The sequence below is a fragment of the Sus scrofa genome, chromosome 1 (genome assembly GCF_054392235.1).
Source record: "Sus scrofa isolate SSC_HxYL_T2T_F1_AM1 chromosome 1, Sscrofa_HxYL_maternal_Yorkshire_Landrace_v2.0, whole genome shotgun sequence".
Lineage (NCBI taxonomy): Eukaryota > Metazoa > Chordata > Mammalia > Artiodactyla > Suidae > Sus > Sus scrofa.
This window is the reverse complement of record NC_139383.1, coordinates 114,189,289-114,214,206: the sequence shown is the minus strand read 5'-3', so window position 1 is coordinate 114,214,206 and position 24,918 is coordinate 114,189,289. Positions and strand designations below refer to the sequence as shown.

Sequence of the window (24,918 nt, the reverse complement as noted above, 5' to 3'; positions counted from 1 at the left end):
ATACTCTGATGAGAAGTCATTGTCATTTTTTTCTTTTGTTTTCCTTCTCCTCTCATCTTTACATATATATACAAAAATATCATACATGCTCCAGAAAGGAAACACTGAGAGTCTGGCTACTATCAACACAGGATAAATAGTCAAAGGGAAAGGACCCCAGCATGTACCTCTAATCATGAAGTTATTATATAGAAAAAAATGTTACAAAATCAGGATCTATTATGTAGAAATAAAAGTTACAAAAAAAAGGATCAAAATCTTAATTCATGTTGTGCTTTGATAGAGATTTTTATAAACCTCAAGATCATCCTAATAGCAGAATAGGAAATAATATGAAGAGGGAATGAGTTAGTAGATCATACAGAACTTATAGATTCCTATTGGATTAAATCCCTCCCCTTAACATGTATATTTTGTTGACAATTGGGTCAATAATGATGCCTATAAAATAATTTTTATCCAAACACAAATAATAGTAAAATATTCACTGAAATAAACTAAGCATAACCTTATTCTCACTTAAGGTATGTAAGGTATCATTGTATAGTATTATATAATAATTCACAGTGAGTTAATCCTGCTGCCCTTACAGTGATTAGCTAAGAAGGAATGCTTGTAAATTTGCTTCATGTTATCATGGAAGAATCTAAAGACAAGATGTCAACTATGTGAACAGGAAGAAAACCATATACCCTTTTGGGAGAATGTGAAGGTTACTCATTACGCAGTTTCATAGAAAGAATGTTTTGTGCATTCAGAAGGACTGTATGGGAAATGGACAGAGGGAATAAGAGATGGACCTCTGACCCAGTGCCAGTGTAGACTCAGACTCAGGAGGTATCCTCTGATGACAGTTGAAAGGTAGATGGTTTCACAGCATGAAGTCACAGATAAAGATCAGTATCATTGCCATAGAGAAGACAGAAAATCAGGTAGCACTGTTGATCACCAGTCCAGATTAAAAATAGTCGTGTTTTCAAATGATGAATATTTTTAAAAAATTTTAAATTGTTAATTTATTTTTTTTATTTTTGGCCCCATCTGTAGCATGTGGAAGTTCCCAGGCCAGGGATCAAACTCACACCACAGCAGCAACCTAAGCCACAGCAGTGATAACACCAGATCCCTAACCCACTGAGCCATCAGGGAACTCCTGAATTTTCTTTTTTTGATAACAGTATTGATTAAAACCAGGGGTCATTTGGTTCCACTGGGGGTTGCCTGGGCCTTTGAGAGTTTGCTCAGTGGGATATTTTCTGCCCTCCTGTTTCATGGGTTTAAGGTTTAGTGGGGGTATCAGCCTGAGTCTTGGGATCATGGCTTACAATTAGACTACAAAACCCCCAAAGAATCAGAATTCAAGATTTTAGAAATATTTCAACTTTATAAGTTTTTCCAGTAGGACAATGCATTGTAAATTCTAACAAACTTTTCATACAAAACTACACACAAGTTGGGAATATAGCTTAATTCAGGCCATACCATTCCTTTGAAGCCCCCCATTAACTGAAAGCTCTTCCCTTGAATGTGATTCATTCCTGGGGAAATAATTTAATACTAGTACTTTTGAACTGTGAAGTCTGTGTGTCACTCTGAGGTCTGTGATTCAAAGCTGTCAGTGTATAGAGTGACTGGTATGACACAACATCAGCGGTGGTAAAAATCTTGCTATGGACAGTGACATGTGGCAAAGAAGAACGTCAGCAGCTGCTACTGCTGAGACATCGTCCCTCAAGGAGGCTTTCTGCATCTCTGCCATTTAACTGTCTCATCCCAAGAGCAGTCACTAACAGGGACCAGTTTCTTTCAATCCTACTCCCCCTTAGCTACCAGGAAAGACTTGCTTGAACGTGTTTTCAGAGTACAAATCCTGGATGCCATTTTGTCAATGGAGGGAATATTTAAGTTTGGCATTTTGTGTGGAGAAGAAGGGATCATCCTTTGATTTGTTTCTAGGAGAACTTCCGCCCTAGTCCCTTTTGGGGAAAACATGTCAACCCTATCATTCTTGGACTCCAGACTGTCTCCATTTCATACTTCTTTACAAAGCAGATTTCATTGGATTATATCCTAGGTAACTGTACTATCCCCTAAAATGTTGTAGTGCACCTTCAGAAAGTACTCACAATTGCCAAAATTGGAATCTCCTGTGGAGTTCCATCCAGTAAGTCTCCCTTAATTACTCTGGTGCAAATGATTTCACCAATGCTGTAGATATTTATATGTATTGTTCTAGAAATAGAATGCACACATCCTAAGAGACCACTGTAGAACCTCAGCCTGCAACTGGAACATACCAGAACATTCAACAATAATATACTCCACCTTCATTGGGGTGTTTAATAAGAATTTATTATGAAATAGCACCCATTCCCCCACCCCTCAAGATCACAATAGCACTGTCTTGGTAGAGGGGGTTGGGCTAATAGTAGTACAAGTCACCCAATTTGAAGCTCTAGCACATAATTTTTCACATTTATATTTCTATCTATTTAGATATATTTTTCAAGGGTCTAGAGTAAAATTTGGCAATTACCATTGAGATAATTCATCTAAGATATCATGCATTTGACCTTGAATTTTATTGATTGAACTAACTCAGGATTAGTCTTTCCGTCTGTGTCTGTTGGCTTTGGGACTGACCCCAGCCACCATCCTAGACTGTTCTGTCTCCCGCACCCCCACAAACCAGAATTTGTCCATTTGGCTTCCTGTACCAAAACATTCACCCCATCCCCTGCATCCCAGTCACCACCATTGCTTTATCCCTCCCCTCTGCTTCCTTCCATCCCCCCCTTCTTACTCTCACAAGGCCACTGGAGTGATCATCTCCCAAAAGCATGATGCTGTTATGCCCTTGCTTTGCATCCCTCCATGGCTTCCAGGACCCATCCTTACCATGATGTACCTGCTCTCAAGAGAATGACCCCTTCCAGTAGCCTCTAGCCTTGGCCTTTATGCTCACCACTCAGATCTCATGTTCCACCATACTGAACTGCTTGTGGCAAGCACTCTTTCGTGGCTCTCTCTGTCTTTATAAGAGCACTGCCCTTGGCCCAGAATACCTTCATCCTGCCCCCACCCTCCATCCTTCTCCTCTCCTTATATTCCTTTCACCAGATAAGTCACACTCTTTATCCAAGATCCAGGTCACACACTGTTTCCTCCAGGAACCCCCTGTGTTGTATCCAGACCAGAATGAGGTGGCTCTCTTCTGTGCTTGCATAGCTTCTGATGCACTGCTGTCTCCTGATAGATGTCACACTCTCCATAGCCAGAGAGGCCAAGGACTAGGCCCATCATCTCTGTGCCTAATGCCTAACAGGGGGCATTGTGGGTTTGCTCAAAGGTCAGTGGATGGATAAGTAAGTCAATCTCTAAACGAACCGACACAATAACAAGCTATGTGACTTGTGACCCCAGTAAGGTAGGAACTGCTTTTAACCCACGTTTTGCTGATGATGAAACAGAGACTCAGAGCAATTTTGTCACTATTAATAGTAAGTGGCAGAGCTGGAACTAGGGGACAGAGTCCTTGGGTTCCTGTTTTCTCATTTTCTCCATTGCTTCGTCACCCCTAGATAAAGTTGGTGAAGCTTCTCATCACTGCCAGTGGCCCACAGAGTCCTCTCATGGGTGTTATAGCTCTCTTCTCATTGTTAATGTGGGTAGCACGCAGCTCACTGCACCTGGATCTCTTTCTGTCAGTAGGAAAGACTGCGTTTTTAAAGAGGGTGTGATCAACTCCATAGTCTATGCATCAAGAGCATTGTCTTTAGAGGGCCAGAAAAAGAATATTTTGAATGTCTCTCATAAGTAACTACAAGTTGCTTACAGTATGGTCTGCATTTCCTGCATTGTCTGTTACCTGTCAGTGGTCCTTACTCCACTGGTGGAAAGACCATCCTCCTGGTAAAAAGAACCAAGGTCCACCTGAGAATGGAATGTCTGGCAATGCAGGGGTGAATGTGGTACCAACTCTGTCTTTGTCCCTTAGGTTTCATCCTTCACTCTTCCTGGTCCATCTTGCTAGGCGGAGGGTGGGTAGGAACAGGGAAGTGTACAAGTTGAGTAGATCATGATTTTACCTCTTTGGGTTTCCGCCATGGGAGTCTTTTCTTCCTAACAGTGAGGTAGAACAGGAAAAAAAAAATTAACGAGGTTAATGAGTTTAACCTCTGTATAATATTGAAATCCTTAATGATAGAATGAGAGAGTCAGAAAGGACCTAAACATCACCTGGTGCCCAATGCCAGTTAGTGGCAAATGGAAAACTAAGACTCAGAGACGTTAAGAGACTTGTCAGCATCACACAGCAGATCTCATTCATATGGACCCGCACAAAACAGTTAAAATTCCAATAGCATGTAACACTGAAATTTTCCCTTGATGTCTTCGTGGTCTCTTTCTTCCAAAGGACACAAGGCCACCCTAGACCATGAAGTAATAGCCAGTAGTAGCTGGAAACACATCCTGAAGAAATTTCTGGACGAGTGTCCCTTTGTTCAGCTACCACTGAATCGCACCGTCACAGAGCCAGAGGGTGTCGTTTGCTTGTAAATACTGAGTTTTTGAAATGTCACTGTAACACTGGAAAAATGTTGTCTCAGAAGGTTGCCAAAGTGACAGAATCCCGACATTGTAAATACCAGCCAACGCAAGTGCTCATAAATGACAGGAATGAAATATACTTGACTAAATCCATAATAATCACTGATAACACTGTTTACCCTCAGTGACCAGGAGCTGTGAACTCGGATAAAAAGCACATGTGTGCAGATATCATTAATGTGTCTAAGCCTCTAGCCATTCCAGAATATTTTGATGGAAAAGCTTCCTAAATATGTAAAAGCTCAACAGTGACTGCGAAGCAAGCAAGATCGGGTGTGAGGCAGCCCTAATGGAACTGGAGTGAGCTTTGGCTGTCTTCAGCGTCCCAGAGGACTGGTAAAATGGCCCTTGTTCTGGTCAGAACCACTGTGAGCCTGGCTGAGCTAGACGGTCAATCCTCCTATTTTCAATAGATATGATTCCTAGAAGGTCCGTTTGCCACAAGGAAGAGCTCATGCACATGCCATGCTCTCGAGAGTAAGAAGATGGGGAATGAACGTGGAAATTAAAAGCCCAGAGCAACAGAGGCAGGATTCCATGAGGGCCTGACCTAGGCTTGCCCTTGAGAGGGACAATTAGGTGGTTCATCCTCCCTCTAGTCCTAATACGTCTCGAGGCCGGGCTGTTTCTTAAAAATAACTTCCTCCTTTGTGGAAATGATCACCTTCTTCCCTCTTCTGTTCGATCATAAAAATGTTGCCTGGATCTCAGGGGTTCTAAGAGGAGATGTATAAGATGACAAGCCAGTGTTCCCTTAGCCCCTGTGATGTATCTGCTCTTGCTCTTCCAAGCATTTCCCAGGTCCCCAGCTCCCCAGGAACGCTTAGGGGACAGCAGAGACTGCATGACAGAGGGCTGGGCCTTCCCAGGATTTCAGTTGGCAGAAGAGAGATCCAGCTGGTGAAAGAGGGGAGTGACGTGGTCCAAGGAGCCCCTCCCATCCCTGCTCTGAGCTGTGCACAGGGAAGAACTGGATTTGCCTGGAATGACCTCCTTGGTTTTCATTTCTGTGCAGAATCACCTTTTCTTCCTCCTTGACATACTCCTGAATCATTTGATTCTTTTTTCATAGTTAATATTGTTTTCTTAACTGAAAATAAAAGGCTGCATTCAATATTAGAAATAGTCAGTACAGATGGAATTTGGGAAAATCTACAAAATTCTGTATCACAAATTGATATTTGACCCAGAAACTATAGTGGTTCTGCTTCTTGTATTTTTTTCTCTTTGCAAAGACTTCATAAGAGGGAAGAAGCTTTCCATCAGTGCCCAGTGCCCCTTTTGCTTTTAGCTGGAAGGTGGTGAAGAATTTATAGTCATCTGAGTGTCCAAGGCTATGTGATGTGGGTATATTTTGGTGTCCACAAGTGGAGTCTATGTGAATGATAATCCACCTTTCAAAGAGTATGAGCAAAGGAGGGAATAGGAGTGTCGCTGCCCTTAGAAACTCTGTGACTGGCTGGCATCCTGGTGATATGGTCATTCAGCCCTGCCTTGGGGATTCCCCTGGATGGAGACCCAGTGTGCTTCTTGAGGTACCTGGCAGCTGGCGGGAGGCAAAGCCTGCCATACTGTTTTGATTGATGGGCTGTGGGTGATGGTGTAGGAGAGAGGGTGGCCAGTCTCAGGCTCTGTCCTGGCACTGCTCCTGCAGATGGAGACTGAATGGCTTCTCACATTTCTCTTAAAGAAGGACCGCTTTTGTCATCCAGGAATGAGCTGGAAGGCAGTGGCCCTGTGGGCATTCTGCAACCAGGGGACCCCTCGGCCATGGTTTGATTGCCTGTTCTCTCCAGGCTTTGCCAACTGTAGGTACCCCCAAGGCTATCAGAGCTGGAGCTGGGCTGGAAAAGCCTTGAATTCAGACTTTTTCTTTGACTCTCAAAAGACAGGGATACTCATCTCAGTATCTGCTCTTCCCACTTCTTTTCCATGATGTTTTAAAAATGGTTTTCTAAAAACCTTTGGGGGTTTTATTGTAGACATGGCGGGTGGATTGGACTCTTGGTTGGGGGAGCGAAAGAAGAGTGGAATGAAGGTGGGCAAGGCCCAGGGCGGCTCTGGAAGAGCTCTGCTACCTGGCGGTCAATGTCAGCGAGGTTCCACTTCCTTACAGTCATCTTTATCTAAAACTGAAGTCTGCCGTTTCAACTTCTATACCGTAGGTAGACAGTCACACATTTGATTCTGTATCCATTTTGGTTATTTCCCCTTGTTTTTCTTCCAGATCCACTTCTTCCAATCAGCTGCTCTCTTAGAAACCGAAGAGAGGTAAAAGGAGGTGGGGAGGGAAAGAAAGAGATGGAGAGAGATTGAGAGGAAGAAAGAGAGAGAGGGGAATTTTTACTCTCAATGGGTAAAAATGTCAGGCTCATAAAGTAGCTCCTTAGTGAACTTAGCATTTAATGATTAGTTTAGAGGGGGTGTCTTTGAGCTTAAGAGTGAGCGAATTAAGAAAATCAGTGAAAGATTTGGGGAACTCCCTTTCCCACTCTCCAGACTGCCTAAGTTTCTCCCTTCAGCTCTACTTCCAGATTCACTGCATCCCTATGCCAGTGACTCCTCATAATTAAGTATTTGCGAAAGCTCAGAAGTTTAGCCTCCTTTATGGGATTCTATCCCCAAATTGCCCCCTAGTGGCTAGAGGGGCAAAAGACAAACCTCCTGGACAATGGGAAGAGGCAAGGTGGATCACTTCGCCTCTTGTCTGATAGACATGTCTAGGTCCCTGTGGTGGGTATCACTATATCAGCATCAGTGTGAACCAGCTCTGAGTAGGTTTGTCTATCACTGTGCTTTTTTTGTGTGTCATTTCATTGCAGGGATTTCGTTTCCTCTTCTTGTCTTCTAGGTTTCTTTACCCTGCTTTCTGTTTCTAAACGCAATGTGTTGATCAGATCCTTTCTAACAATCCTTATGACACCGGGCTGGATGAGTGAGAGACACACACATAGAGCCTGAACTCAGGGCAGTCGAAGACTGTCCATGCTGCCACTTCATGTGCTGATGTGAGCAGTGCTGGGAAGGGCTGTGGTTTTATAGGCAAGCTGATCACCCAAGGGCCTATCACCTCCATTGCAACTCATGGCCGGCTGAGTGTGAGTGTGCTATGTAATTGACAGCTACCAGTTGTTCAAGGGCCATATTTCCTCTTTTTCATCTTGACTGAACCTAGCAGAGACATCTGCAGAGCTCCTGCCTGCCAGCGTTCAGACTAAGAAAGTAGCATAGTTGAAGAACTCAGGAAAGAATATCAACACATTGGCCATCTTGATTTGAGGTATTTGGCCCACGAATCTCTTTCTGAGGTCACGGTCAGGCCATCTAAGGTTGAGAAAGATGTGAGATCCAATGTCTTAATGAACTAGGCTGCTGTTGTGTAAAGTATCTTTGTAGTGGTTGGCCATGGGGTGTCAGCTGATCTCAGTTTAGGGAATAGAATGAAAAATTTATTTTCAGGGTAAGCCCAGTGTTCCATGGTGGGATGGGACAGAGCAGAAGTGTATCTTAATCCTAGGATCATAGCAATCGTGTCTTCTTTTGAAGGTCACTGTGGGACATTGGCTTGTGTGACCCAAGTAATGCTCGAGACACATGTGGTTTAGGATGAGATGGTGCCCTGTTTCTTTCCCAGCCAAACCTGACACTGCCCTGTTGGAGGCAGATCCCAGAATCTCCCAGAGATCATAGTCTCTCTAGAACATTTCATACAAAAACTTAGATGGACTTTTGTGATGGGGAAAAAGTTTAAATTACTGTACACATTTCAGCACAGGAGTTAGAATGTTTAATTCTTTGCCTCATCCTAGTATCTCCCATGAGGCTCTATTTATTTGAGTATCTATTAGGGCTGGTACAGCATATGGAAATTCAGAATTTGGTTGGGATTGAGTCATACTATGGATGCCACCTACATTTGGAAGTGATTTCTTGGTATCTTAAATTTAACAAGAGGAAAATATTTCATTGCATTCATTAATGGGTTATTGAGAAAGAGACAATATGGGAGAATATTGAGTACATGGCTTTTACTCTTTCTTTGCTTTATGAAGTTCTCTTCATTTCATTATTGGCAGCTCCATGAACCTTTGTCACTGAGCCTGGATGAGAAAGATCTGAGAAATTTTGGATAAATTTTATAGTCTACTCTAGTCCTATGCACATGCAGTCCCATTTGGAAGATTGGGAGAGCAAGGGAGCATCATTAATTTAGTTGGAGGAAAATTCAGACAAGTAGGCAAGAAAGGCTCCGTTTCTAAATTGTCCTTTCCAGACTAAGATAGGAATAATTGAGCAGAATGTTTAGAATCAAGCAGTTCATGGATGCAAGTCAGATAACTGAGTTCTTATCCTTCCTCCGACACTTTTTAAGGCTCACTTCCAACCTCCTGCACGTGAAGGCTTGGCCTAGATGATTAATGAGACTCCTTCTAGTTCCCTGTGTCTGTGACTTTCAGAATACGGAATGAGGGGGGAAAGTATATACTGGCAGCCTTTAGACATTTCAGAAATGTTTGACACATTCCCCAAACAAGTATAAGGCAGCAACTTTCTGCCCTAAAAAAGAATAAGAAATACAGAAAGTAGTTCACACACACACACACACACACACACACACACACACACTTCCATCCTAATTTCTGTTTAGTGTAAATGATAAACGATTTCCCTTTTAAGAGGTTTGATGAATATGATCCAGGTGGAGCCAAGAGTGTTGAGTCGAATGGAGCTCATGACCCACCTGCACCGTTATGATTTCTCTCAGAAGCTGATTTTATCCACCATGCTGGGAGTGCTGGGTCAAAGCCTTATGCCAATATTTAGTTGATTCTAAGACACTTTCTTCACATTTTAACATCTCAGAAATTTTTAGTGTGCCTGTTTAATGGGCAGCTTTTTTTTTTTTTTTCTTTCTGGGTGGTGAATAGCTAATTGATGTGTCTTCCACTCAGTGGCCCATTTGATGAAGGACAATTCTAGGAGGAAGAAACATTTCTTTAAACCAATAAAGGCCAAGTGACTTCTCTACTTCATTGCTGACTGATGCTTTTCAATCACTTTGAAGAGTCTGAATTGCCTTAGGAAGACAATTTATGGACAAAGTTTACTCTGCCAGAACTCTACACTTAAGGCACATTTGAGGAGGGTGGAAATACATGCTCATAATCTTCGTATGGAAAGAATATTATGAAACTATTTTAGCAGTTCTACTCCTTGGTGTTTATCACATTTTTCTTTCTAGAATTACTCCAGTTAGATTGAGTTGGAAAATCCCAGATAATCTTCTTCAAACAAAGGTCAAGGTTCTTTGTCAATTTCCAAGGTGGAACTGTTCTCACCTAGTCTAATATTAGTCAATGTTGTCAGTACGTCGCTTAGACTTTTTTATTCATGTACTTTTAGATCCTGTTGATACTTCAGAGATCACTTCATCCACCTCCTCTTTTCACTAATGAGTAAATGAGTGTAAATAACTTGTCCAAGTCTCCATCAGATGGAACCCTGGTTAGCTCAGTGCTCACTTTTGGCATTTTTGCCACTAAGATCCCTACAGTGTCAGGAAAATGGGATTGACCTCAAAATGTATTTTGTACATCTTTTGTTTGTGTTTTCGAGTGTTACACTTGTCTTTATCTCAGTGAACATCATTGGGATCCTTTGGTTTGTGTCTCTGAATGCTGCACTTATTTTTCTGCTTGCTACACATTTAAATTCTTTAGGTAATGGAACAAAGGATATATATGGTTGAATATATACCACCTTTCATGTTACAGTAACACCAATTAATCATTTCTGAGTGAGTTCTGTGGTGGTTGGGAATGACAAAGCAGTAGGCTCACAGATTTCAAGTATAGCGAAAATACTCTTTAAATGTAGCTGATGTTACAGCGACCTACCAAGGACTTGACCTGGTTTTATTATTTCTCCAGACTCCCGTGTTTTCACCTTTGAAATACAAATCTGAATTTAGTTTTTGCTTAAAAAGAAAAAACTTTAAGTACTTTAAATGTGAACATAATTGGAACACATTGCATGTTAATATCATACATATTCACTTATTAAATATTGATGTAAATAACATTTTTAAATTTAATAATGATTTCCCAAGGCACTTCACCCTATTTGCTTCAGAACCGATGGGATGAGAAGAGAGTTGAGTCTTAATTTGTTTTTAGTCAACTAATGTGTGACTTTTTAAAAATAGAGATATATTTTTGTTTCAAATCTCTCATTGAAAGAGATATCAAAAATAATATAACCTACCTTTTAATTTTTATTTATTTTTATTTTTGTCTTTTTAGGGCCACACCTGCAGCTTGGGAAGTTCCCAGGCTAGGGATTGAATCAGAGCTGTAGCTGCCAGCTCACACCACAGCCCCAGCAATACAGGATCCGAGCCATGTCTGCGACCTATACCACAGCTCATGGCAATGCCAGATCCTTAACCACTGAGCAAGGCCAGGGATCAAACCCACGTCCTCATGGATACTAATCTGGTTTGTTAACTGCTGAGCCACGAAAGGAACTCCCCTTTAAATTTCAGCCACATTTTAATTTTTTTCCAGCTTTATTGATGTGTAATTGACTAATAAGAGTGTATATTTTTAAGTGTACAGCATGATAATTTGATAAACATATACATTGTGAAATATTTATCACAATCAAGTTAATAAAATCATTATCTCATTTCTTTTTGGGCGAGAATGCTTAAAATCTATTCCTAGCAGATTTCAAGTATGCTCTATAATAGTATTAACTTTAGTCACCATGCTATACATTAGAGTCTCAGAATTTATTCGTCTTACAGCTGAAAGTTTGTATCCTTTGACCAACATCTCCCAATTTCACCCATGCTCTCAGCCCCACAACAACTACTATTCTATTCTTTGTTTCTATGGGTTCAGGTTATTTTTTAAAAAAGATTTTGTAGATGAGTGATACCATACACTGTTTGTCCTTTTTTGGCTTATTTCACTTAGCATGATGGCTCCTGTATTCATCCATATTGTCACAAATAGCAGAATTTCTTTCTTTTTTTTATGACCGAGTTGTAGATATATGCCACATTTCCTTTACTTGTTCATCTGTTGATGGATACTTAGGTTTTCTTGGCTTCTGTAAGAAATGCAGCTGCGAACATGGAAGTAGAAATATCTATCTCTTTGAGAAGAATGTCAGTTCAGATGCTCTGCCCATTACTTCATCAGACCTTTTTTTTTTTTTTTTTTTTTGCTGTTGCATTGTATGATTTCCTTATATATTTTAGATATTAACCCCTTATCAAAGACATGGCTATCAGATATTTTCTCCAGTTTCATAGGTTGCCTTTTCATTTTGTTGTTGATGTTTTCCTTTGCTGTGCAGAAATTTTTTAGTTCGATATTGTCCTGCTTGTTTATTTTAGCTTTCCTTGCCTATGCTTTCGGTGTCATATTGAAAATGTCATTGCTAAGACCAATGTCAAGAGCTTTTCCCCCATGTTTTAGGAGTTTTATGGTTTCAGGTCTTACATGTAAGTCTTTAATCTATTTCACGTTAGCTTTTGTGAGTGTTGTGGGATGGGGTCCAGTTTTCCTCTTTTGCATGTCGACATTTAGTTTTCCCAGCACCATTTATTGAAAAGACTATCCTTTCCCTGTTATGTATTCTTGGTGCCCTTGTCAAAGATTAGGTAACTGTATATGTGTGGGTTTATTTCTGGGCTCTTGATTCTATTCCATTGCTGTATGGGTCTTTTTTAATCCCAGCACCATACCGTTTAGATTACTGTAAGTTTTGTAAGATATTTTGAAATCAAGAAATGTGATGCCTCCAGATTCCCCTAAGGTAACCATAAATGTGATTTCAAAATTTGTGAGTTTGGTTATGTTTTATGAATAAGTTCTTTCGTATCATTTTTATTAGACTCCACATATAAGTGATATCATATGATATTTGTTTTTCTCTGACTTACTTCACTTAGTGTGATAGTCTCTAAGTCCATCCATGTTCCTGGAGATGGCATTATTTCATCCTTTTATGGCTAAGTAACATACCATTGTGTATGTGTACCACATCTTCTTTATGTACTCCTTTGTTGATAGACCTTCAGATTGCTTCCATGTCTTGGCTATTGTAAATAGTACTGCTTTGAACATTGGAGCACATGTATCTTTTTGAATTATAGTTTTCTCCAGATAGATGCACAGGAGTGGGATTGTTGGATCATATGGTAGTTCTATTGTTAGTTTTTTGAAGGACCTCCATACTGTTAATTTTACTTTAAAAATTCTACGTTTTAGCTTTCTGGAGTAATAAGAGTGTTGAAATTGATTCTAAGTCTGAGTAAATTAACTATTCCACCAAGCAAGCTGAAGTGTTCCTTGCTCTTGGGGAATGGCTCCGCTCTCGAGGGTTGGTCCCTTTGCCTTCCCCTCCTTGTCCTTGGTGACTTCCCTGTCTTTTCTCAACCAGGCTTCCTGATGTGTCCTCTGCTGCCCAGGAACACACTTCCTTCACTGCTCCCCATTGAGGTATAACCACTGCCCATGAGTTGGGCTCTCCCTCCCCATGTAGCTCCTCCAGTGGACTATTTCTTATTCCCTTGTGCAGATACACTAACTAATGTACAACCTGGCCAACATATTGGTGGAATTAACAAAATATCCATTCTCTAGCATGCGGGTTTGGATGTTTTGCCTCCTTTTCTGCCTTTGTCTTCTCATCTTCCTTCTCCTACCACCACCCACCTTCTTTTAGAAAAGGGGAAAAATGCCTCAGACTCTTCTATACTTATGTCTTGATATAAGTAACTGTTACAGGTAAATGTAGTCAGAATTAGGCTAACTGTGTTATTTGAAAGATGGAGGATCATCCAATGATGAAAAATGAAGTGGATCAGAAAATGTTGTTACACAACTGAGAACCTGACATCTGTGAACAGGACATTGAGATTATTTTAGTGTTAGCTGAGTTTGCTAAGAGACATTGTATTTTAAGTCTTCATTCAAAGGAACTTCTGTGGTTCCCAAACTAGCTTTTATTTAAAATTTCAATTTCCTTGTGTCATCTCAGTGAAACTTTCCTTTGTGTTAACCTGTTCTTGCTTATGCATGTGAGTGTGGGTAATTCAGATTTATTTTAAACATTCTTCCAAACTGAAAGAGTCTTCTAGAGTGGATAATAAATATTTTAGTTTTTTAGATATCATATATAAGGAGAGAGGAGAAGCTCGATGTATATTAGGTATTCCCATTTGATTGGTCTACTCTTCTACTGGAGATGAGTGTCATGCTCAAGGGATGTAATGGATAGGGTATAAGCGTGCAGCCCTTAAACCAGTCTTTCTAGCTCCACTAAGCCAATGTCTTGTCTGGGGCAAGTTATTTAAACTTGTGTTACCTCAGTCTCCTCATCTGGGAAATAGCATTAATATTGCACTTTCTTCATAAGATTTCATGAGGATTGAATAATTTAATGTGTATAAGACATTTATAAAAGTCTGGCCCATGGAATGCGCTTAATAAGTATTGCATATTATGATTATAAAACTGAACGTTATTAGTCAAGCTATAACTTACCTTTGACTTTTGGTAAATTAGAGTGCACAGAATTTTGAATAGATCATTGTTTGTAAAATCTGTGGGTTGAATGTTCTTAGTGAAGCTTTTAATTTTGGTCTAACTCATAACTTTGGTAATATTAATTACTCTTTGCAATTACTCTTTCCTGCTGAGAATGTAGGCATTCTCTCTGGTTTTTTTTTATTCCAAAATGCAATTTCCTATCAAAAGAAGATAACAAAGTAAAATTAATATATACTTAGATGGTTTTATTTCTAGTCTATGAAGTAAAAGAAAGAGTAATCTTTATAAAGAGCTACAAAGGGGTTAATGGTGACCAGGTTGTGGCTCTCTGCCCTCCGGATGTGATGTATCTCATGACGCAAAATAATACCAAGATCAAGACAGTATAGCATTTCCCTTGATTACAGATGTTTTCGGTGTTTATGTAATTATTTTTGTAGATGCTCAGTGCCCCCAAGCAAAGTGCAACTTTCTTCTTAAAAAGATGATAGACGTGGAGGACACATTTTTGAGTCCCACTCATTGAAAAGCGGTAACATGATGGGACTTAAGTCCTTCTTGAAATAACCAGGTTGGCTTGATCAAAGGCTTTGCAACTTCAGCAGCCTCTTGGACGGCTTTATGGGATATACCCCAGTGACTATTCTTACAGGTTATTAAATGTACGTCTAACTGTTTATCATTTGTTCCCTCTTGTACTTGACTCTGATTCCTATTTTTCTTGATAATAATAGGATTAAATGACTCATTGTATTCCCTATCACAAGAAAAATATGCCCATTAGGAGGAGGTTTTGGGGATTACCCTCAAGAGTGGCTTGTTTTATAGTTATCACATCCTCAGGTAAATGGAGATGTGTGTGTGTCTGGTAGTATTGTGTTCTTAAATCAAAACCTCACCAGTTTTTGGTCATCTCTCCTCAAACAGAGGAGGTGCTTAATCTTTTATCTCACACTGGGCACCTCTTTCTGCATTTTATAATATCAAGCTTACCAAATGGATCAAGACTCTGGATCAGTCCTAACATGTTGGTGGAGAATCACTTAATTGAAAAATATGGATGGTAAGTCCCCACCAATCTGAGGTCTGGTGGGTAGGCAATTGCTCTGGAAGTAAGAGGCTCTTGACTTTATAGTTCACTGACACCCAGAGTTTGTTACTCAAAACTCGTTACTCAAGTTTTCTGTGCTTTCTTTACTGGGTCATATTCATAAAAGGACAGAGGTAGCACGTCCTTGCTAAAATTCTCATGGGAAAGCCTAAAAACAATGGTTTCCTTGGCATCTTTTTTTTTTTTTTTTTCTTTTTCTTTTAAAGTTCGATTGACTGTTTTGATGTGAAACTTCTGTGCTATGTTTCAGGTTAGATGTCAGGGGTTTATAGAGGTGTCCCAGGGTATTTTCACCCCAGACATCAAAGGTGTCTCCACACAGGTTAACCAGACTGGCTGAGAGATAAGAATGGGTGACATAGCATGACAAAGTCAAGTCTGGGAAAGACGGGAAGGGATAATATGGGCAAGTGGAAAAGAAGGCACTTCAACCCAAGAGCCATTTGGGAAACCTCAGCGCTGAGTGAAGGAGAGTTGAGAAATGGTGCCTCTTCTTTGGATACTTAGGTTTGAACAGGAAAAAAAAAAAGTGACTGGTTTCATCCATGTTGCTGTATGGATACTTAGGTTTGAACAGGAAAAAAAAGTGACTGGCTTCATCCACGTTGCTGTAAATGGCATTATTTTGTTCTTTTTTATGGTTGAGTAGTATTCCATCACCACATCGTCATATCTTGCTTTTTTTTTTTTGCCAGACAACTCATTTTTTTTCCTCTATAGTGATTTTTACTTTTTCCATTATAGCTGGTTTACAGTGTTCTGTCAATTTTCTACTGTACAACAATGTGACCCAGTTACACATACATGTATACATTCTTTTTTCTCACATTATCATGCTCCATCATAAGTGACTAGATATAGTTCCCAGTGCTATACAGCAGGATCTCATTGCTTATCCATTCCAAAGGCAATAGTCTGCATCTGTTAACCCCAAATTCCCTAGAGACTCTCATACTAAGTGAAGTAAGTCAGCAAGAGAAAGACAAATACCATATGATATCACTTATATTTGGAATCTAATATATGGCACAAATAAACATTTCCATAGAAAAGAAACTCATGGATTTGGAAAACAGACTTGCGGTTGCCAAGGGGGAGGGGGAGGGAGTGGGATAGACTGGGAATCTGGGGTTAATAGATGCAAACTATCATATTTGGAATGGATAGGCGATGAGATCCTGCTATATAGCAATGGGAACTATATCTAGTCACTTGTGATGGAGCATGATGGAAGATAATGTGAGAAAATGTATATATGTATGTATGACTGGGTCACTTTGCTATATGGTAGAAAATTGACAGAACATTGTATACCAACTATAATGGAAAAAAATAAAAATCATTAAAAAATAAAATAAAAGTGACTGCCTTGGTATTGTAAGGAGTTTGGGGAAAAGAGGTCAGATTCTGGTTTCTAAGCCTGCTTTTGCTGAAACTTAACATTTTAGGCTGGTTGCAACATCTCAATAGTCAGGCCCTCTTGCAAAATACACTATGATTAAACTGCCTAGCCTTGTCTTTTTCTTACTTTCAGGTCTTTAAAAAATGTTTCAAAAATAACACACAGATGCACTCTTAAAAATTCAGATACAAGTATATTGAGTAAAATATAAAAGGGATAAATGCATTATATTTATAGATTAATTTGGAGAGAATTAATTTAGTTATAATATAGAGATGCACTATTTAGAAAATTACACTTCCTCCCACCCCCAGCCCCATTTATAAAGATTTACTTGTGTGGCTTCAATAGAGTTCAGTACTTTTAAAACAATATTCTTGATAGTTTTATTCTTCAGTATTTTTTTAAACAAAATTTTTTCCCATTATAATTTTTTTTTTTTTTTTTGGTCTTTTTTGCTATTTCTTTGGGCCGCTCCTGCGGCATATGGAGGTTCCCAGGCTAGGGGTCCAATTGGAGCTGCAGCCACCTGCCTACGCCAGAGCCACAGCAACGCGGGATCCGAGCCGCGTCTGCAACCTACACCACAGCTCACGGCAACGCCGGATCCTTAACCCACTGAGCAAGGGCAGGGACCGAACCCGCAACCTCATGGTTCCTAGTCGGATTCGTTAACCACTGCGCCACGACGGGAACTCCTCCCATTATAATTTTTAATTGGTTAGCTGATGTATAGGAAAGTTATCTTTCTGTGTGTGTGTTGATCTTATAACCCCTAATATTACAGAACACTTTTACTAGTCTCTGATAGTTTTTGGTTTTTGTCTTTGTTGATTAAGATTTTCTAGGAAGAAAATCACTGGTCAGTATTGACAGCATTATCTTTTATTTCCTTTGTGTTACTATACTGGCAAAGACCTTTAGCAAATTGTTAAATGAATAATGGGTATACATTATTCTTGTCTGACTTTAGTAGAGAAACTTCGAGTGCTTCGTTATTAAATAAATAGATTTCTAGTGGATTAAGAAAATTTTTTTATAATCCATGACTTCTTATTTTATGTAATTTATTTATTTATTTATTTACCACATTCTTAGCATGTAGAAGTTCCCAAGCCAGGGATCAAACCTGTAACCAGAGCCACAGCAGTGACCATTCTGGATCCTGAACCCACTGAGCCACGAGTAAACTCCAATCCGTGACTTCTTAAGATGAATATACCTGTGTGTGTTCCAACTAAAGCCATATAATAGAATTAAAAACTTTTGTCTTCTGAAAAAGTTCCTGAGATAAGATATATAGCAAATTATATATTTCATATTTTTACACAGTATGTATATTTATATTTTATTTAAAATTTTATTTGAACTGGCAAACAAAGTTCAAGATACAATGGAAAGCAGAGTTTGTCTCAGAAGTTTTGTGACTCAATTCAGTATGCCCCGTGCTATCCAAGGATTTAATTTGTGTCCTATTCCGCAAGGAGTATAGCTTGTCATTTTCTTTTTTGTGTTATTTTGTCTAGTTGATGCCTTGCCTTTATGATACTCCCGTTGAGGACATCGGGAAATTTTCCTACTTCTTTCTGTATTTAAAATAGCTTATGTAAGGCAGAACTTTTTGACGTTTGGGAGAAATTGCCTGGAGCTGATTCTTTAGAAGTGAATTTTTGACTAACTTTTCAATTTCTAATTCTCTGTATGTCAGTTGAGGTAGTTTGTATTATCCTGGGAAACATCCATTTTCCAGACTTCATAATTTATTGCACAAGATTATACATAGTTATTTTTGCGTTGAAAAAAAAATCCTTATCTATGTCTAAGATTTGTGTACAGATAAAGTTTGTAATCTTGTTGATTTATGTTTTCTCTTTTCATTTCTCCCTGTTTTTGTTCTGCTCAGACTTGTCAAAGATTTGTCTTTAATCTTTTCAAAGAAGCTTCTTTTAGTTTATTGATAATCAGCATTTGTTTTTTTATTTTATATATATTTTAATATCTCGTTACATATATTTTTTGGTATTTTGTACTTTTTCTAGCTTGTAAATTGTGTGCCTAATGCACTTAATCTTATTTTGCATATTCTAATATGTAATTCCAGGCCATAGTTTTTCATTTGACTATTGCTTTGGCTGTATCCCCTAGATTTTTAAATATACAATACCATTGTTGTTGGTTTCTGTATTGTTTTAAATGTCATTTTTAAAATTGCTGTTTCGGAGTTCCCGTCGTGGCGCAGTGGTTAACGAATCCGACTAGGAACCATGAGGTTGCGGGTTCGGTCCCTGCCCTTGCTCAGTGGGTTAACGATCTGGCGTTGCCGTGAGCTGTGGTGTAGGTTGCAGACGAGGCTCGGATCCTGCGTTGCTGTGGCTCTGGCGTAGGCCGGTGGCTACAGCTCCGATTGGACCCCTAGCCTGGGAACCTCCATATGCCGCAGGAGCGGCCCAAGAAATAGCAAAAAGACAAAAAATAAATAAAATAAAATAAAATAAAATTGCTGTTTAGCCCAGTAGTTATTTAAAACACTTAAAAATTTTTCCACTTTATTGCAGTGTTTTTCGTGACGGTCATGAGACTATGGTTTTGCTTTTCATTTCTTAATTTGTTGCATTTTGAGTGGGGTAATGGCATGGCTATTTCCCACTTTGGGGTGATTCAGTAAGATTTTTTGTGTGGCTTCATCTGCCATCAGTTTTTTAACATTCATATGCTTTTGAAAAGAATAAATATTCTAAGTTTTCCCTATTTTTGTATATTAATGTCAGACTTATTTTCAGTCTACTTGCTTAAATTTCTGAGATTTGTTCTAGTCTACCACTTTGATGATGGATTTGTCAATTTCTCATGTATCTATATTTTAAAAATATACCTCAAAGCTATGTCATAAATAGACATTAGAAATTCATGAATATTTAATATTTTTGGTGAGCTGGAATTTCATCAGTTTGAAATATCCTTCCTTTTTCTTTTTGAAAAAGATTTGAAAACAATTATATGGGCTCTACTCTTGGGTTTCCTTGCCACATTTTACTATTTCTTCTGGACCATGCCATTTCTTTTTTGTTAATGTTTGTCTTTGTGGTTATACATCCTTCCATAATTCTTTCAGAAGTGTGGCAGTATACATTTTCAGAATTCTTCAGTTTTCCATATTGTCTTTATTTTGATCAATATTTGGAATGCAATTTGGCTAGATATGGAATTCAAGTTTTCAAGTCAGTGCCCCTTTTCTCCACCTCATTTTTGCTCTGGCTTGCCTAACAGCTTTAAAAACAGCACCTCAATTAATCACTGATTATTGCATCAGATTCCCCTCCAGCTCCATCTATGTGTTGGCCCTGGGATTCAGGCACCTGGACTTAGCTCTTTGTCCTTGCAGTCTTCTTCTGGCTTGTTTATGATTTTTTTTTTAATATTTCAATAACAATTCAAAATTTCTAGTCCATTGAAGGAGCTCTTTTATATTTTTCAGCACTTATTGGCCTGTCTCTCTCTTCTATGCATACTTAGACACACACACGCACACACGAGCACTTATGAGGGTGGAGCTGGAGGGAGAGTAGAAGCATATGTTCAATACATCACCCCAATCCAGCCTCCCTACATAGAACTTAAAAAAAATTTTATTGTGATATAAAACATATAACATAAATTTTACCATCTTAATCATTTCTAATTGTATAGTCCAGTAGTGATAAGGATGTTCTACACTGTTGGGCAACCAATCTCTAGAATTCTTCATCTTCAAAACCAAACCTCTGTACCCATTAAACAACAACTCCACATTATCCCCTCCTCCCCAGCCCCTGGCAGCCATCATTCTACTTTCTGTTTGTGTGAATTTGACTACCGTAGGCACCTCTTATACCATATTTATCTTACTTCTCTTAAGTGGGATGTCCTCAAGGCTCATCCATGTTGTAGCCTGTGTCAGAATTTGCTTCCTTTTTAAGGCTGAATAATATTCCACTGTATGCAGATACCACATTTGTTTAATTATTCATCCATTGATGAACACTTGGGCCTCTTTCAACTCTTGGCTCTTGTGCTGCCTTGAAAAAGATAGGCCTGTGTAGAACTGTTTGCATTCTAAATTATTTAAAAGTACAGTAAAGAAGTGGAAATTGATATCCTTATTTTATGTTAGAAAACTGAGAAGTTGTCATTTATCCTTTCATTTATTTATCCATTGATTCGATTGTTGAATTTGTATTGACTATCTGGTGTGTATAAGTAACACCAGGTGCCAAGGGCACAAAGGCCTGAACTTCTAGGACCTGACAGTGGGGGATGGAGGCAGGTGAGGAACAATATCAACTTGAAATTCTAATTTCAGCCTTGGTTGATTTTCAGCACCATGCTTGTTTGAGGCTGCAGGAACATGGGGAGAGGTGTCTCTATATCAGAGTCATGAATGAGGAGAAACTTCCTATCTGAAGTGTTGTGATTTGTTAAAGCTGATGCTGTTACATGTAGGGATGTGTTCCCACATCTAGTACAGTGCCTGGCACTTCAGAAAAAAATATATATATAAATATATATACTTTATTCATTCACATAAAACATTCATTCATTCAAAGTATTCATTCATAAATATATATATAAATATTCATACATGTATAATACATATGAATGAATGAACAAAGAAAGTTTTCCTGATGTTCATGTGTATTCCCTTTCCTCTAATATATTGTGTCAGGGGGTCCATGTGACAAGTGCTCCTTAGGTTGCTTTTTCTCACTCCTCCAAGCAATCCCGTGAACATGTACAGTTACCATGCCCATTCCACAGATTTAAGACATAGGGCAAGAGGAAGTTAAGTCACTTGTCCAAGGAGACACGGCCCCTGGTCCCTCTATTTTGCCATAAAGGCAGGCAGGGCCCTTCAGAAGGCTCTTTGGTTGCCTTATCCAGATTTTTATAGTTGTTTCTTTTTTTTTTCTTTTTAGAGCCACATCTGAGGCATATGGAATCTGCCAGGCTAGGGGTCAGATCAGAGCTGTAGCCACCAGCCTTCACCACAGTCACAGCAACACCAGATCTGAGCCACGTTTTAGCTCATGGCAACTCTGGATCCTTAACCCTCTGAGCGAGGCCAGGGATCAAATCTGCGTCCTCATGAATACTAGTCAGATTTGTTTCATCTGAGCCACAAAGGGAACTCCTAGCTTTTGTTTTCAAACTCTTGCCTGCCCACTGAGCCTCCTCTTCCTTTTGAAACCAGGGGCCCGAAACGCATGAAGGAAGTGAACACTCCTTCTCCTGGAGGAGATATTAAAAAGCCCAAAATAGCCAAAGTGGAGGTAAACACAAAACCCCAGAGGACCTTGGTGATACCATAAGAGCTGGCCAGATGTATATGTGTACTGGCTAATGCTGCTGTTCCATGCAGCTTATTCAGTTGCAGTTACATTAATTATTCAGATTTGAATCAGGACAGGTGAAGTCACTGAAAATGTTTCCATTCAATTCAAAGATTATAAGAAAAAAGGAACCATTTCCCCCAAAACAAGTATATAGTGTATTGAAAAACATATCCTGAAATTATTTATATAATAAAACATGTTCTAAAACTCAGGCCTGACATACATGTCTTCTCTTTTGTTCTGTTTTCATTATTTCCCTCCCTGGTAACTGGCCCTTGGTTAATATTCCCTTTGCCCCATCCACAAATTTTTAGCTGATCTTTTCCTGAAAGTTGGTATATTTTATTCCAATCTATCACAACTCTCTCATCCCTTTCTTCACATTCTCAAAGACCTAATGAGATCTCTGAGCCCTGAAGTTTGCTGGACCATTGTCATTTGCATGACATCTCTAAAATCCTTGTTTGAGGTGGGGTGTGAAGCCCGCTCCAAATTAGCTCTTCCTAAGGTACCGACTGAAGTCCTTTGCAGTTTTGCTCAGTTGACGGAATGCTCTTCTCTTAGAACCTAAAGTTGGGATGGGGTCACACGTGCTTGTTCCTTGAGTAGTGTGGCATCCTGCCCAGAAGCCCCATTCTCCAGGACATAGCATGACCAGGACAGGGCTTGGGCTTAGGACAGGAAGCAGCATCTTCACTTCAGTCCACCGCAGGATGCATATAACAAAATCAGATGTTCTGAAAGCTAAGAACGCAGGGCTCTTTTCTCCTGCAGATTGACAGGTTGATGTTTGAACAGTAGCCAAATAACCCAGTTTAGCAAACGGCTGAATTTTGACTTTTATAAACATTTAATGAATACATTTTTATTTATGTCAGCTTTAAAAAATCCAGCTGCTGGCATTTGCTCCCCCATACCTTTTTTTTTTTTTTTTTTTTTTTTACCTGAATGCCCAAATTAGAGTATTTAAATATTTTAGAATTTCATGGCGAGCACCTGTGCCAGCGTGAGGGCGATACGGATGTGCCGGGAGATTATGAGGTGAGTCTTGCATGCTTGCTGGGATGTATGTTTCCTCGCGAGGGCTGTGGTGAACTGCCTACCTGTTCCTGGACCTCATTGAACCTCCTTGCAAAGGAACCGAGCATCGTGGCACAGGGGCGGAGAGGCAGATTTCTGAACTGGTTCTCAGATCAGGTGGGACTTCTGGTTCTTTCTCTGACCAACTGCTTGACCTTTAGTCTAGTGTCTCCCAAGACTTTGTCTCCATGTCAGATTTAACAATTCTGTGACTCTAAAAAAGGGACTGAGTATAAACATTAGAGGAATCTGCAGATTTTAACCCCACTGCTGTTAGGCACGCTGTCAGTTTCTTGTCAAGTTAAGAAATATGTAGAATTTGTTTAGTTGATACATTAAACTTCTGGAACTTTTTTATTATGGAAAATTTGAAATTTGTGCACAAAAAATAGAGAAAATTGCAAAGTGTCCTACCATCATTGAGTTTCTAGAAATGTCATCATTTTCATTCTTTAGTATATAGTATCCCTTCCACTATATGCCTCTAAAACATTTTAAAGCAGGAGTCCCCATTGTGGTTCAGTAGGTTAAGAACTGGGCTAGTATCCATGAGGATGCGGGTTTGATCCCTGGCCTTGCACAGTAAGTTAAGAACCCATCTAATATCCATGAGTATGTGGGTTCGATCCCTGGCCTCACTCAGTGGGTTAAGGATCTGGCGTTACAGTGGGCTGTGGCTTCAGTCGTAGAAGCGGCTCAGATCCAGCATTTCTGTGGCTGTGGTATAGGCCAGCAGCTGCAGCTCTGATTCAGCCCTTAGCCTGGGAACTTTCATATGCTGTGTGCAGCCCTAAAAAAGGGAAAAAAAATTAAAGTAAATCCCAAATAGCGTATTATTTCACCTATAAATATTTCAGGAGCATCTCTAACTAATACACTGCCTCCTTTTCAAAGTGAAGCCACATGCTGATATTAGAGCCAGCAAAACTGTCAATAATAGCAGACTGAGATTTTCCTCCCTTGTCTTGCAAATGGCATTTTACAGTTAGCATGTTTGAATCAGAATCCAAACAAGGTCCACACATGGCACTGGATTGTCACATCTCTTAAGTCTTTTTAAAATCTGTAACTTTCCCCATCCCTCCCGTTTTTCATATTATAACTGGGTCATTTTTCCTGTATAATGTTCCAAATCTGGATTTGGTTGATTGCTTCCCTGTGGTGTCTTTTATCATGTTATTCTATTCTCCACCTCTCCTCTAAATTGGATACTTGGATCTAAAAGTTTCATTAGCTATAGATTCCTTTGTGCTTTTTTCATGGCTTATCTTCTGTGCATCACTTTTCTTCCCATCAAAAACAAATAATATCTGGACATTCCCTTTTCATGATACTTAGATTATCTGTGAAGTCAAGTGCTGCCAGCCTGCTCCCCCTCACCTAAAGTTTCCCATCATCTGTTCAGCTGTTGGTTTTAGGATCTATTGGGGAATATTTTTTTGGAGTTTACAAAATACTCAAGACAAATCAAGTTAATGAAGTTTCTTCTCCTTATTAAATCTTATCTGCAAGGTGATGATCATCTATAATCTATTCCTTTTACATATTTCTGCAGCTTTTTATTGTGTTTTTCATTCTTTCATCTGTCTGAATGTCTAGAATGCCTTGCAAACTAACTCATTTCACTAGATGAATCAAGTGGTTCTACCCTACCCTACTAGTTTATTTGTTCGTTTTGTTTTTTTTTTTTTTTTGCACAGTCCATAAATGAAGCTTATGCTGTATTGTGATTTATCCCCAGTGCTTAGACAGTTCCTGGAAGATGATGATATTATTTAT

At 39.3% G+C, this 24,918-nt stretch overlaps 1 protein-coding gene across 46 annotated transcripts in view; it reads left to right on the top strand.

Moving 5' to 3' along the window:
* The window catches only part of TCF4 (transcription factor 4), a 365,126-nt gene that overhangs the window by 193,891 nt on the left and 146,317 nt on the right, over window positions 1–24,918 (top strand). The window lies entirely within an intron of this gene.